Source organism: Dipodomys spectabilis, unplaced genomic scaffold (assembly GCF_019054845.1).
Source record: "Dipodomys spectabilis isolate Male_0828 unplaced genomic scaffold, ASM1905484v1 ptg000019l, whole genome shotgun sequence".
Classification (NCBI taxonomy): domain Eukaryota; kingdom Metazoa; phylum Chordata; class Mammalia; order Rodentia; family Heteromyidae; genus Dipodomys; species Dipodomys spectabilis.
The window spans coordinates 1210502-1226530 of record NW_024870696.1 but is presented as its reverse complement, the minus strand read 5'-3'; the positions used below and the strand labels follow the sequence as shown (position 1 = coordinate 1226530).

At 42.5% G+C, this 16029-nt stretch overlaps 1 protein-coding gene across 1 annotated transcript in view; it reads right to left on the bottom strand.

Moving 5' to 3' along the window:
* Rnf2 (ring finger protein 2) overlaps positions 1–2666 on the bottom strand; it is a 32330-nt gene extending 29664 nt beyond the window's left edge. Inside the window, exon 1 of the mRNA XM_042674556.1 lies at positions 2392–2666. The gene's annotated coding sequence lies outside the window, so the exon portion shown is untranslated. The remainder of the gene's footprint in view (positions 1–2391) is intronic.
* Positions 2667–16029: the final 13363 nt, after the last annotated feature.

Sequence of the window (16029 nt, the reverse complement as noted above, 5' to 3'; positions counted from 1 at the left end):
GTCAAGAAATTACTATGATAGCTAAGATTTCAGACCAATGAAATCAAGAAGTGGACAACTGCTATTCAGTAATGTTTTTATCTTGCATAGGGTATGTAATAAGGAACAGTAATTACAAACCAACCATAGATATTTGTGTGTATAAAATCTTAGATTTTCTTTTTCCTCATTAAAAAACTTCAACTGGGCTGGAAAGGTGGCTCAGTGGTAGAGTGCTGCATGAGGCCCTGGGTTCGATTCCTCAGCACCGCATAAGCAGAAAAAGGCAGAAGTGGCACTGTAAGTGGTAGAGCGCTAGCCTTGAGCTGAAGAGCTGAGGGACAACACCCAGGCCCAGAGTTCAGGCCCCACGATGAACAAAAAAAAAAACTACTTTTTTCACATCTCCTGAATTCAACAAACAAGTCATTTCAAAACTATGAATTACTTTGTCACATTAGAAACACTGCCATAATTTTAATGAAGTGTATTTTAGTGTTAACTCATTTCTCTTGCTGGAATTATACTTCTTTGCTAAGGTACAGAAATTAAACTGTCACTGAGAAGATCTAGTTATGTATTAGTCAGGCATATATCATCTTTAGCCCAAAGCCTGTATAATATAAACCCAAATCAAGAGCAAATATGATTAAAGAGAAACAGTTGACACTACAATCTGATCTATCAAGTAAGAGACAAATATTCCAAACAGATTTGCTAACCTGGTCTATATTTCTACCCACACAAACCTAGGAGCCAGCTGTCTGGATGCTCCACAGAAGCACAGAAAAATTCAAAACTTCTCAATGTTCTTAATGTATTGCCTACTTCATGTTAATTACCCGAATTTGAAGTTTTCTGTATAGCACTTGGGGACCAACAGCTTATTTTTTTTAATACATGTAAATGGACCCATCTGATCCAGGCAATTATCTTCCATAAATTCTCGACTTCATTCTTCCTCTAGAAGCGATTTTAAACTTAGAGATTTCACAAGGATTTGCGAGGAACAAAATCCTTAGAAACAGTAAAAGACTACGTTTGCTGTGGGAAACCCTGGAAAATGGAATCATCTAAATACCCATTATTTTACTTTAAAAAAAAAAAAAAAGTAGGGTAAGCGTACAACCAAGATTTAAAAAGATACTTGTTGATTGAGACAAGTAGGAATATCCACGAGCCATACGGCTGCCATATAAACTTCAGAAATCGAAGGATCGAATTTCACCTAAGAACCAAGATCTAAGCCATCAGCCAACAACTCCATCCAACTCAAAACACCTAAGCCTTCGCGGATCCTCCTGGAACCACCAAAAAGGAATTACGTAAGGCCAAGGGGCTCGCGCACCGCTTTTAAACGCTGTCCTCGGCCAGAAGCAGCGAATCCGTGCCTCGACTGAACTTTCCGGAGCGGCGAGGAGCACGCTGCTAACGCGCTGAACCTCGGTCCGGCCGATCCGCACAGCGCCCGGCGACCTGACACGCTGTGGTTCTTGTTTTTTTGTTCTTTTCCCCACCATTTTACAAAGTAAAAGGCACCCCATGCTCTAGAACCCCCGAAGGTCTCCTAAAGGCTGTCCAAATGGGTCTTCAAGGAGAGCGGGGTACCCAGAGTGGACCAGCCATGGAAGCGAGCCCCAAAGTTCGGTGGCCCCATGTCCCCAGCAGCCCCCTCCGGGAGTAGGAAGCCGACTCGGGCGGGAAGGACAGGACCCTGACAGCCAGGACCAACCCGGTGGCCCCGGTGAGTACGGGAGACGGCAGGTTCAACCCCCGACGCGGCCAGCAGCAGCCAGGCCGGGGTCGGGGGGCGGGGGGAAGCAGCCACCAAGACCCGGGGCGGAGGGCGGCACTCCAGGAATGTGCGGGCGGAGGGAGGGAGCCCCCCTTCCCAGGAGCGCCCTCCCCGCCCGAACCCCGACTCCGGTCCGCCCCCTCCCCCGAGGCGCGCGCGGAGGGCGGAGGGGCCGGGGCTCCCGGGGCCCGGACCCCACCCCGCGGCGCAGGCCGCCCGCCCCGCCCCGGCGGCGGCGAGGGGAAGCCCGGGGGAAGAGCCCGCATTCCCCCACGGCCGGCGGCCGAGCGGGGCGGCTCAGGCGGGGCTCCCGCCGCGAGAGGCCGGACCGGGGGCGGGAGGGGGGGGCGCCGCGGAGGAAGAAGGGAGCAATCCCGCCGCCCCGCGCCCCACAAGCTGGGCTCTCCGCCCCGCCGAGACCCGCGGAGAAACGCGAACAATGAGGAGCCGCCTCCCCCGCCGAGCGCGGCCGGGGCGGCGGCGGCGCCATCCCCGCTCACACCCCCGCGGACGCGGGCGCACTCCCGCACTCACACCCCCGCCGGCCGCCGAGCGCCCGCACCCCGCCGGCGGCGCCCGGCCCGGCCCGCCGCGCCCGCCACCCCCCCCACACTCACCGGCGTCCGCCCCAGCCCGGGGCTCCGCGGGCCGCGGCCGGAGACAGAGACTCGGGGATCAGCCGCCGCGGCCGCCGGCGCCGCCGCACAATATGGCGAGCCTCGGCTTCCGCAATGGAGCTCGGGAAATACAACAGGGGCCGCTCAATATTCATGAGAAACGGAGGGGAAGCCGGCTCGGCCGGCGCCGCGGGGAGGGCGGGAAGGAGCGAGCGAGGGAGGAGGCTGAGGCGCGGGACGGGGACGTGCACGGCGCGGGAGGCCCCCGGCGCAGGGGAGGGGGCGCGCCGCGTGCTGGCCTGGAGCGCCCCGCCCCGCCCGGCCCGAGGCCCCGCCCATCCCGCCCGAGGCCCCGCCCTCCGGGTCAGTCCACGCCCCTCCCCGGCTCGGCGCCCCCAGGCAGCTCCCGGCAACGCCCCGAGTCCAAGGGGCCCCTTGCCCTCCAGAGCCCCGGGGTTCCTCTGTGCTTGCCGGTGCGGCTGCCCGTTTGGCCGCCCAGGCCGGCTGCCGAGGCTTTCGCTTCAGACTTCCTCCCGTGATTTCGTCCTCTGAACACCCATCCTACCTGGTAGACATCTTCATTAGTCTTCCACCTCCAGAACTCCACCTGAACTTCAGCGTCCCAGCTCCCCTGTTTAACAGATGCACGCTTTTCCATCTTTGCCCAGCAAGATCTGCAAGATCCAAGTATTCCCGGGAAAGTGACCTTCAACTCCAGCAGCGTGTTTATTGCTGAGTATCTGTTAGCATTCGGATCGTCCCTAACGATTTATTTTGCTGATGCTTTTGTTTCTCCCTTTTTGGCCTTTTTCTGCTTCTGTATGATTAATCTTCTGAGGATATGAGAACTACAGGTTAAACAGATGTAATCCTTACCGAAAAACCTACAAGAAATTATTCATTTCACTTATGCGCTGAAGAAATAATAAAGGAATAATTAACTTCACTGATGAGAGGTCGTGTTCTCTTCCAAAAGAGAGCCAACAAAATACCACATCGTTCCTGGAAAGGCACTTGAAGGAATGGCTGCACAAGGAATTTGACAAACTGATTTACAGCCTCCCATAAGTATGAGACTTAAGTGTGTGACTTAAGTAGATTGATTAGCTCCATTGGACCTTTTCCCCTTGTTTGCAAAATGAGACATTGTATCTTTTCCAGCTCTTGAACAACCCAATGTTCTCAGTAAGCAACTTGAAATAAGAGTTAGGAGTGTATGTAAGACCTGGAAAAGAAAACTATCAATCCCAGCTGACCTGTTCAGAGAATTAGAATTTGAGATGGTCTTAGGCAGGTATTCTGGAAGGTGGAAAGAAAGAAGAAAGGCGTTAAAATATTTAAGACAACATAGAATGTGCGCTACCTAACATCCATCAAAGTAAACAAGAACAAAGCATTATTCTTTTTCAGTGCCTTGAAAACTTTATCCTAGTATCCAGAGCCTTAAATTAAAAAAAATGAGTTTTCTACAATGGCTTCAAGGTTAAGCTCTTCCTCAGATGTAAATAAATCACCAAAATAATCATGCATTCTCTACTTCTCCAATTTCTAGAGAGTGTGCAGATGCAGAAGCATCTCTACTTTTCATTCATGACTGTGTCGATTGAAGAGCAGAGTGTTTATAATTTAGAGACCTGGCTCTAGTTTAAATTCTTTTGACTTAAGAGGACTGATGGGGTTAGGTTTGATGACTGGGGAGAATGGTGGAAGCAATAACACACAGATCAAGATGCATTGTACATATGAATTGACACGTTGAATTGAAATCCTTTGTACAACTATTTAAAGATAAAAACGCTTTTGAAAATCATGATGTGTGACAAGATTAAACAATTCAGTTGATGAGGAGGAAAATGATCTTTGGTAGAAAGTACGAGAACTTTATGAATAAAAATTAAATATAGCACTTAAGAAGGATTCACAGGAGAATCCGTGGAAAAATGAAAAACTTCTGGGATACTTGGATGAAATTGTGATTAAAAAGCAGAGACCTCCAGCTAACATCCTTTAATAGGAAAGACACCACTGACAAATTAATGCAGCTTTTATCTATGTTACCTCTTACTCCAAAACTTGCTGTGGAGGGTTCTCTGAATCTATTATAACATACAACAACAAACATCTTTGAAACAAAAGTTTATCACCTGCTCATGTTTCCTGTTTTATGTGGCTCATACTCAGTTACAATCTCTCCAGAAATCACATGAACAGACACTGTATCACCTGGAACCCAGCCCTCACTCTCTGTAACAAAGGAAGAAAGTGACTGAAGAATAACTGTGGTTTTCACTACCTTAATTTGGAAGGCTAACAGATCATTGATTACATGTCATTGCCTACAGCTAGTTACATGAGCCCACACACTTGCAAGAGGACTGAGTCCTTGAACTAAACAGAAGTGGAGTTATAGGTGAACAATACTAATGTCAACCTGTCTGGCCCTACCAATAAATTGTTAGATTTTTATGAAAAAGTAATCCAAGAAGTTTTATCTGTAACTGATTTTCTTCAGTGACTTCAGCAAAAGTATTCTTTCAAAAATAAACTATACTTGATGAGTTGACTGTCATACAGAGCAGACTTTCCAGTTCTTCCTCACAGGTCCATTTTTTTGGAAACAGAGTGGCTCTATAGCTCTGGCTGGCCTCAATCTGGAAATTCTACCTCAACCTCCTAAGTACTGGGATTACAAATGTGAAGCACTACACTTGACTCCCTTTTTAAAACTTTGAACAATATGGACAGTCCCCAAGAAATAGCAGTTGACTTATCTATTTTTTAATTCATGGTGATATGAAAACATACTCACAAATCTTTACATTTTTCAGTACCATACCAATAAATTAGATGAGAAACTCAAAACAGGCTGTGAGTTAGATACTTTTGTCCAAGATAAGGCTGATACAAATGCCCTGAGAATAGCTATAATATCCTATAGATTGGGTTTAGTAAATACATTTTTTTTACCAGTCCTGGGTCTTGAACTCAGGGTCTGAGCACTGTCCCTGAGCTGCTTTTGCTCAAGGTTAGTGCTCTACCATGTGAGCCACAGCACCACTTCCAGCTTTTTCTGATTATGTGGTACTGAGGAACAGAACCCAGGGCTTTGTCCATGCTAGGCAACCACTCTACCATCGAGCCACATTCCCAGCCCAGTAAATATATTCTTAACCTATGATTTTTTTTTTCAAATTACTGTGGGCTTATTGAGACACAACTTGATCGTAAATCAAGTATCTGTGCATTAATCAATGTAGGGGTTCAACATATGGAAACTGGTTATTTTGCTCATAAGGGAATGCAGGTCCTTGGGCTTGATTTTGGGAGCTAAGCACTGTCCTTGAGCTTTTTTGCTCAAGGCTACTGCTCTACCACTTGAAACATAGCTCTCCATTTTTGGCTTTTTTTGGTGGAGGTGAGTCTTATCAACTTTCCTGTTCAGACTGGCTTTGAACCACAACTCTCAGATCTCAGTTTCCTGAGTTGCTAGGTGTGAGTCACTGGCACACAGTGCTTTTTGCCATTGTTTTGCTACTGTCTTTAGTTTACCTACATATCACCCTGAAGCTAGGCATGGTAGTGTACATTAATAATCTCAGCACTGGGAAGATTCAGATAGAAGGATCCTTAGAGCAAGATCTTTGCTATAATAAGAACTCGTTTTAAATAAAAGAATATTATCCTGAAAATTTTTTTCTGATAACACTGTGTCTGTATGTTAAATGTAGTGATTAAAAGTTATATTCATATTTTAGGTAGAAAAATATTAAATGAACACTACATATACAAGTATCATGTTATATATGGATGACTAAATGAAATCCAGGTAATGACATTCTTTTTCTTTAAAACTCCAGATGTAATACCAAGTTATCCACACAATGAACAATTATCAAAACAATTATCTAAACAATTATCAAACTTTCCTTCACACTGGCTTTCTCTTATAGTCATGCTATTACATTAGTTTAGCTCAACAACTTTTATTGAGTACCTACCATGTGCCATGCACTTTGTTAAGTGACTAGGCTACAAGCTCTTTGTTCACAGCTGGGTGCTAGTGGCTCATGCCACTAGCTACTCAGGAACCTGAGACCTAGAGGATCTAGGTTCAAAGCCAGCCTAACCTGGGCAGAAAGTCCCCTAGACTCCATCTCCAAAATGACCAACAAAAAGTCCTGCCGGAAACTCCAGGAAAAGGACACATAAGTTAATTTTTTTAATTAAAAGTTAACACCAGAGATTTTCTTCAAAATTTTAGTTGGGTTCTCCAGAGCTTTCTCTACAAAGCCAGAACATATATCATATAGATTTCTTTTTAGCCAGTTTCCTTTCAGCCAGGTATCTAATTGCCATGGGTTGTTATGAGACAAAGACACCAATAGTCTGCTAACACTAAGCTATATATGTGTCTATAAACAGGGCTGGTAGATCTTTGCTTCAATGAATCTCCAAAAAAAATCCTCCAAGGTATTCCTTCTGTACAGATGAGACAGTGTGATTTCTGTGGTTCAGTAACTCTCCCAAACAATGAATTTGAAAATGGCAAAGCTTGGTCATCTGACTCCAAGTGCCAGGCGTTTTTCATTAGTTTGAACCTGTCTCAATTTTCTGTGCTTCCTATTTAAGACAACTGAGTTATCTTTACCCTTTTTAGTAAGTTGTGTTTGACATAAACATCTTCAGAGCTTCTTCTCTGAACTATTATTTATCAAATAATCAGTGTGTTTTTTTTTTTTCCTATTGTGGGCTTGAACTCGGGCTGGGCACAGTCTATGAGCTTTTTTGCTTAAGGTTAGTGCTCTATCACTTTGAACCACAGTTCCACTTTGAGCCACAGTTCCACTTTCAGTTTTTAGGTAGCTAATTGGTAGCTAATTGGAGAAAAGAGTCTCATGAACTTTCCTGCCCAGGGAGGTTTTGAACTGCAACCCTCAGATTTCAGCTTCCTGAATAGCTAGGATTACAGGCATGACCTATTTTTAAGAAGCTAGAGCTGATGCAAAATATAATGGTCTATAGAGCAGATCCATTGACAGGAAAGCATCAGGTACTGTTTTTGTTTGCTTAGGAAACATGCTTTAAGAAAACAAAACAAAATGAAAAGCAAAAGATAGGTGAAAAGACTAGAATAGATTGAGGTTTAACTCCCACCTCTCTATATATCTTGCTATCATTTATCCTCTAGTAAATTTTTATTTGTCTTATTTTAAATGGGCTGTGCTTTTTCCAAAAGAGTTAAGTAGAAAATGGTGTAAAAAGGCCTAGAGACTTATAATTCAAGGTGGCTTCAGGAAGCAGGCAACTCAAGATTTATGACCTCTTCAGCTGAAAAAATATAACGTTAGCCTCAAGCTTTAGTGAAGTTCTATTTGTATTTCAACATAGTGATTTTCTGTTTGTGATGTGTCCCTTGGTATTGCAGCTTTTTTAAAAAATATATTCCCAAGGCAACCCAAATAATTGGTAATACTCTTGCTGGCTAACTATTCAACTTTGAAGAATTAAACAGGTTAAATGAGATGGGCCAGTTAGACTTGGAGAGAATGAATCAATATTGCTAGTTCTCTCATGTGGAGACTTGGAATGGTATTTTATATGTCCCAGATGTGGCTCCATTCTTCCTAACATCTGCTAGTGCGTTTTATTAAAATAATGAACTAGCATGTGTTTAAGAAGCCAAAAGAACAAATTAAAGTTTTTATTTTAGTAATGAAGGTAGAGCTCTTTCTTTACAGCTAATAATGGTATATATTAGTGAGGGATATTAAATTGCAATATTTATTTTCAAGTAAAACCTAAAGGAAGATTTAATAATTACTAGCTCTTAGTTTTCTACTATGAAGAAAATTTATTCTGTTCAAACAGATCTTTTCTGGGGTTTTTTTTTTGAGGGGGAAGAGGATTCCTTGCAAAATTTCTATTGGATGAGATATAATTTCATTCTTGGCAGTGATCTAGAAACATCAAGAATTACTCTGGAAACTAACAAGGAACAAAAAATAAATAAAACTCAGAACTAAAGTGTAATTGCTCTGGAAAAGAATATTGGAAGATACTACTGGGGAAATCAAGAAAAAAATACAAAATACTTACATCAAATTACAGCTCACTCAAAATTTCCCATTTGAGAAAAGTGTGAGCCAGGTGCCGGTGGCTCACGCCTGTAATCCTAGCCACTCAGGAGGCTGAGATCTGAGGGTCATGGTTTAAAGCCAACCCGGGCTGAAAAGCCCATGAGACTCTCATCTCTAATTAACCACCAGAAAACTGGAAGTGGCCCTGTGGCTCAAGTGGTAGAGCACTCACTTGAGCTGAAAAGCTCAGGGACAGCGCCCAGGCCCATGACCGACAAAAAAATAAAGAAAGAACGAAAGAGAGAGAGAGAGAGGGAGGGAGAGAGAGAGGGAGGGAGGAGAAAAGTGTGGTAGTAGAAATTTTTTTTGGTGGGGCTAGAAATAACAGAGTAAAGGAAAAATATCTCTTATCTAACATGGTTCAGTTCATAGACATGGTTTTAGTAAAGAATTTAAGGGGCTGGGAAGGTGGCTCAGTGGTAGAGCACTTGCCTTGCATGCATGAGGCCCTGGGTTCGATTCCTCAGCACCACATAAGCAAAAAGAAAAAAGCCGGACGTGGCACTTTGGCTCAAGTGGTAGAGCGCTAGCCTTAAGCTGAAGAGCTGAGGGACAACGCCCAAGCCCAGAGTTCAGGCTCCACGACCAGACCCAAAAAAAAAGAAGAAGAATTTAAAAGAACTGCCAGGACTAGAGCCACGGTTCAAGTGGTAGAGCAACAGCAGTGAGTAAAAAAGCCAAATGACTATGAAGCCCTTAGTTCAAATCCTGGTAATGACAAATAAAAAAGTAAAATAACTGCCAAATCTTTCCCATATAAGAAACAATTTTCAGAGTATATAAAATTTGTAAAAGGGCTGGGAAGGTGGCTCGGTGGTAGAGTGCTTGCCTTGCATGCATGAGGCCCTGGGTTCTATTCCTCAACACCATATAAACAGAAAAGGCCAGAAGTGGCACTGTAGTTCAAATGGTAGAGCACTAGCCTTGAGCTGAAGAGCTGAAAGACAGCACCCAAGCCCAGAGCTAAAAAAAAATTTTTTTGAAAAATATCATTTACATTATCTGAATCAGTAACATTTTCTACTCCACCAAAAATAAACTATTTAAATATATATTGAATAACATATATAGGTTGTAAATTAAGTAACTCTAAAAGAACATTTTGATCAACCTAGAATATTAAAGCTTTATTGGGTTTTTGGGGGGTTTTTTTTGGTCAGTCATGAGGCTTGAACTATGGACCTGGGCACTGTCCCTCAGCTCTTCAGCTCAAGGCTAGTACTCTACCACTTGAGTCACAGCGCCACTTCCAACTTTTTCTGCTTATGTGGTGCTGAGGAAATGAACCCAGGGCCTCATGAATGCAAGGCAAGCACTCTACCACTGAGCCACCTTCCTAGCCCTAAAGCTTTATTGTTTATACACTGAGATGCTTTTCTATACACATTTAAGCCTGGTGCCAATAGCTCATACTCACTCAGGAAGCTGAGATTTGAGAATTGTGATTCAAAGCCAGCCAGGGCAGGAAAGTCCATGAAACTCTTATCTCCCAGGCCCAGAGTTCAAGCCCCACAACTGACGTGTGTGTGTGTGTGTGTGTGTGTGTGTGTATGTATATATATATATACACACACATATATATGCACATTTAATGGATCATGTTTATAAGATCAGAATTGACTGTGCTCCTTAGAAATTACCAAGTCCAGCTGGACTTAATGAGATGACAATAACTACCAATGAACCTCTAGTCATACTATCTTGTTAGAGACAGGAGAGGGACCTAGCTTTCTTTGCCTGGCCTCTCTCCAACACTATTTACTCTTCCATTAATCTAACTATCATTAGTTTTTGTTCTAGAATAGTGTTGATGTCCATAGTTCATGGATTTCCAGTTCCATCAATTCTTTTTTTTTTGTCAGTCAGTAGTGGGGCTTGAATTCTGGGTCTGGGTGCTATCCCTGAGCTCTTCAGCTCAAGGCAAACACTCTACCATTTAAGCCACAGCACCACTTCCAGTTTTCTGGTGGTTAATTGGAGAGAAGAGTATCATGGACCTTCCAGCTTGGGCTGGCTTTGAACTGAGATCCTCAAATTTCAGCCTCTAAGTAACTAGGATTACAGGCATGAGCCACGGGCTTGGCACCTGGCTTCACTTCTTGCATATACATATCCTCGTCTTCATATTTTTGGACTTCACCACACTAACTGTTCTAGTTGGACCCTTTCCTAGAACTGGAAAGACTACTGTGTGTCTGCTTACAATGCAGTTGTCTCTTCTTCCACATGACCCAGTTCTCAGCTAGTTGCTTATTCCTTCTTGACTTTGCCTCATAATAGGTTTGTCCATATCTTTTCCTCAGCCCCAAGCTTGGGGCTTGACACATAATGAAAACCAATTGCAGTGCAAAGGAGTCTACAACAAACCTAATTCATGCCATTCATGGGAGAGAAAAACAAACACAAACATTCACCCAAGAACTTTCTCTATCAACCAATGTAGAAAATGGAAGCCATCTCAAATTAACTACCAAAAAGCCAAAAGTGGAACTGTGGGTTCATGTGGTAGAGCACCAATCTTGAGGGAAAAAGCTGAGAGACAGGGCCCAGGCCATGAATTTAAGTCCTAGTACTGGCACAAAAACAAACAAACTAAAACCTTTGTTCTCCCACTAGCTGTGCCCCCACTTACCTTTTAAGTCAACATTATAGAAGGATCACAAATAATCCTGACACACGGAAGGTAAATATTCTTGAGGCAACATCCTATGGACTGAATCAAACACACTATAAACTATGTTTGGTATAAGAAAGAGACGTCCCACTCCCACTGTTGAAGTTTAGTCAAAGGCCTACTTCTCAATACATTTTAAGGTTCACTTAAAGGTTTCTCTATACATAGTGAGCTATATACAGTATATAGTTTCTCTATCCATAATGAACTATACGTTAATGTATATAAATGGGCTGTTACAGCAAGTAGCTGAATCTCAGTCAATCTGTTCAAATCATATTCAAGTAAAACAGATGAAAGCTGTAAGTGGGATATCTCTATACCTCATTTCCATTTTCTGTATGTTACCTCCTTTCCCAGGGCTATAAATATAATATGCACAAAAGGTAGGGCAGAAAGTTCGGAACCATTTTTTGATCTAAATTCCTGCCTGGTTTGAGAATTGGTAAATAAAGTCAATTTAAAATTTGCAAAATAATGTTTGTTGAAATTTGTCTTTTAACCATTGATAAAAATTCAAAGAGGAATATTCCTAAGTTAAAGCATCTCATGTATGTCTTCAAGTTTTGTGGCTTTGGAACTGACTTTAATGTGACCAGGATATTTATCCACTGAAGATTCCCGTTACACAGGCCAGGGTAAATGAGGGCACCCCTTTAATGTGGGATTCCCCAGAGAGATTTTTTTTGTGGTAAAATTGAAAGACAGTTGAAGAGCTGTGTTAAATTCACTTTCTCTGCTTTCACTTAGATTTTACAGATGCTAATAAAATCAGCAGGCCAGTTAACAGGACAATGGGGAAACACAAAGGGCTTACTCAAGGTGGAAACTTTTAAATGGTTATTAAGAAATAAAGAGCATAAAGAAAACATTTACAAAGATAAAACTTAAAAGAGAGAGAGGGAGAGAATATATATGTGTCCTGGTTCCAACATGGCAAAAATCTTTAGATATTAAGAAATGGGATAGGAGCCCAACTCTAGGACAAAATGAAGGAAGGAAGGAAGGAAGGAAGGAAGGAAGGAAGGAAGGAAGGAAGGAAGGAAGGAAGGAAGGAAAGAAGGAAGGAAGGAGGGAGGGAGGGAGAGATGGAAGGAGAGACGGAGGGAGAGATGGAGAGGGAGGAAGGGAGGGAAAAGGGAAGGAAGGGAGGGAAGGAAAGAGAAGGAGGGAAGAAGGGAAGGATGGAAGGAAGATTGGGAAGGAGGGTTTGAGGGAGAGAGAAGGAGGGAAAAATGGAATGAACAAAGTAGAAACTGATGAATAGATACAAATGAATAGATACATTATATAGGAGATTGAGTGGATCAAAGGGACCCCCTGCTGGTTTCCCAATCTTAAGGAGTTTGCCATATTTCTCAATCAGGAGACATTTTTAAAAATCAGAAGGCAAAGATTACATTGAGAAATCTGATATCTGAAATAACTCAGGGCAATAGTCAGGCAGACTCATTATAAGAATCGCCCAGTGCTGATGGCTCATGATTGTAATCCTAACTACTCAGGAGGCTGAGATCTGAGGATCACAATTCAAAGCCAGCCCAGGCAGGAAAGTCCATGAGACTCTTATCTCCAAATAACCATCAGAAAACCAGAAGTGGTGCTGTGGCTCAAGTGGTAGAGCACTAACCTTGAGCTGAAGAGCTCAGAGACAGCTCCCAGGCAGAGTTCAAGCCCCACGACCAACCATTTAAAAAAAAAACAAAAGGTAAAAGAGCCCAGTCTCTTGGCTCAACCCTGTGGTCCTTGGGTCCTTGGGGACCCAAAGCCTTCTGTACAAGTGGATAAAATAGTCAGGGGTACTGAAGAGTAATATCAAGACTCCTTGATAGGGGAACACTACTCACAATACCAAGATCCACTGTCATTGCTCTAACTCAGGCTACATACAATTTGAAAAAAAAACATCAAAATTGTGAGAGTTGGTAAGATTATGAAAGTCTGATTGCTTACATAGTCTTTTTATAATAAAGTTATATTTCCTTTACTTAAATGTTTTGTGGGAATGGAAATGTATGCCTGAAAAACACTTCCTCTACCCAGTATTACAGAAGAGAAGGCAAGTCCTAGCATTTGGGAAGCTGAGGTAGGACAATGAATGGGGCATTAGAGGCCAGATTGGGCTACATAATAAGATCCTGTCTCAACAACAATGAGAATGTACATTCAGCTTTTAAGCAATTTTAACTGGATATGCTAAAAGGAGCTATAAGATTGACCAGAGAACTAATTTTGGTTGTAGTCTATACTAGGGGATCTGACAAAAGCCCTGTGAACACCTCCCAGCAACAACTACTGGAAATTATCTTGCTATCAAACATTTATTACCTTGCTATCAGACATTCATGACCTTGCTATTAGATATTAATTGAAGTTATTTCTATGAAAAAAGGACATAAAATAATGTTGAAAACTGAATTCCCATGCTGTGTTGGGTCATGTCAAAGACAAACTGTAATGACGCTGTCCCAGTGCCTAGAATTCATAATAAACTAGAAGTGGTTTATGCAGGAATGTGGTACTTGGGGAATCCAGAAGAGCCTTTTTCCCCTTAAGACTGACTTGGCACTGTGTGTATAACAGCTGGATTCTTCAGTACCCTACAAATAGCTCTTCGCTGGTTAGAAAGAGCATATGGGTTGTGCATGGTAGTTCCAAGGATGACACCGTGATCAATGGTAAAAAATCCACTTGTAGTCTGAATTATGTTATTTTCTTAATAGTAATAGAAGAATTGAACACTGGTAAAAATTTATGTTTGTGTCTTACTGACTGGGCAGTGACCAATGGCCGTGCCATATACCAGGGGTGGGGACCTTTTTTTTTCTGCCAAGAGTCATTTAGATTCTTATTCATTGACAGGCTATACAACTATCAACTTAATAATTAGCCCTCTATATTTGACCAAGCATTAATTAAGTCACCTCTGATATGATAGCTAGAATGGTTTCTCTTTGGTAAGATGTGTAATGTGAGCCGATAGTAATGGTGTTGCTTACTCATTACTGCTTTTCAAGTATACATCAGTCAGTCTGGAGTACTGTTGACTCTTCATGATGTAAGTTTTGAAAAGAACTGCTCACAGCAGTAAGCTGTTTTGAACACAGATGCACATGTCAATGTATATCTCTTCACAGTGAGAAATTAATCATTGCCCATGTCATGTTTGTTTGTTTTTGTCAGTCATGGGGCTTGAACTCAGGGTCTGGACACTGTCCCTGTGCTTTTTTGCTCAAGGGTAGTGCTCTACTACTTTGAGCCACTGAAGCCCGGCTTCATATTGTGTTTATAAAACTCTAGCCAATCACTATCACATTGCAGCTAATTGATTTCAGATTGTAGATGATCATGTACATTAGCTGGGTCTATATTGAATGGTATGGAAAAGATATCCAATTCCATGTATTTACTTTACATGTCCTTGAATCTTTCATTAAATGCCTCCATTAATTTTGCACATTCACCAGCATTGTCAAGTGTCACAGAAGGCTTTTTGCCTTTCCAGACTGGGAAAATGCATTGTGTTATTTCTTTTGAGTTGCACTTTCCACAGCCTTAATTTAGCTTCAAACAATTTCACAATTTTAAGGAGGGAGCTGAGAAGCTGAAACTGCAACTTGACATCCAGCTCTGAGAGACACTGATAATGTCCACCACCAATGTTAAATCACATAGCATCTTGATATCATAGTGTTCCCTAACACAGGTTCCCTTTATGTTAGCACCATTATTTTCATTGATGAAAGAAACTTCTCAAGTCTTTACTTTTTGTCATGCCATGCTTGACTTCCAGTGATTGTAGTTCTTCTCATATGCCAACCTCTGCAGTTATCCCATGAATAAAAACCTGAGTTTGTTGTCCACAATGAAATCAGAGAGAACCCTGCAGACTCCTCCAATGTGTTTTCAATGTATTTGCTAAGTCTGCAATCTGATGAACTAATACTCTGAAGCAATTTTATTTTCGGGGCTACCAACTCCACAGTGATCACCATTAACTTTTTCATAAACGCTCCTTTTCCTTGGCCCTGGCTTCTGTGTGATTGGCATGCTTACTACATAATTTTTCTGAAGGAGCGTGGTCTGTTGTGATTCCAAATTGCTAAAAAAAAAAAAATACTTATTTATCTATTTATCTTATTTTGTCGGTTGTGAGGCTTGAACTTGGGGCCTGGCTGCTGTCCCTGAGCTTCTTAGTGCTCTAGGCTAGCGCTCTACCACTTGAGCCACAGCACCACTCCCCGTTATTGAGTGTTTGGTTAGAGATAAGAGTCTCACAGAGACTTTCATACCTAGGCTCACTTGGAAACGTGATCCTCAGATCTCAGCCTCCTGAATAGCTAAGATTACAGGCCTGAGCCACTGGTGCCTGGCTTATTTATTATTTTTAATATCTGTCCTAGGGCTTGAATTGAAGGCCTGGCTGCTGTTTCTGAGCTTTTATGCCCAAAGCTAGCCCTCTATCACTTGAGTGGCACCTGGACTTCCATCGTGTGTGTGTGTGTGTGTGTGTGTGTGTGTGTGTGTGTGTGTGTGTGTGTGTGTATGTGTGTGTGTGTGTGTGTGTGTGTGTGTATGTGTGTGTGTGTGTGTGTGTGTGTATGTGTGTGTGTGTGTGTGTGTGTGTTTCATTAGAGGTAAGTCTCACCAATTTTTCTGCCTGGACTGGCTTCAAATTGAGCTTCTCAAACCTAAGCCTCCTGAATGTCTAGGATTACAGGCATGAGACACTGGTACCCAGTAAGCCTTGACTTTTTACCCAGACACATTTGTTCTCCCAACTCATTGAATTTAGTATGGTTCAAGCTATAATGATGTTGCCACTTG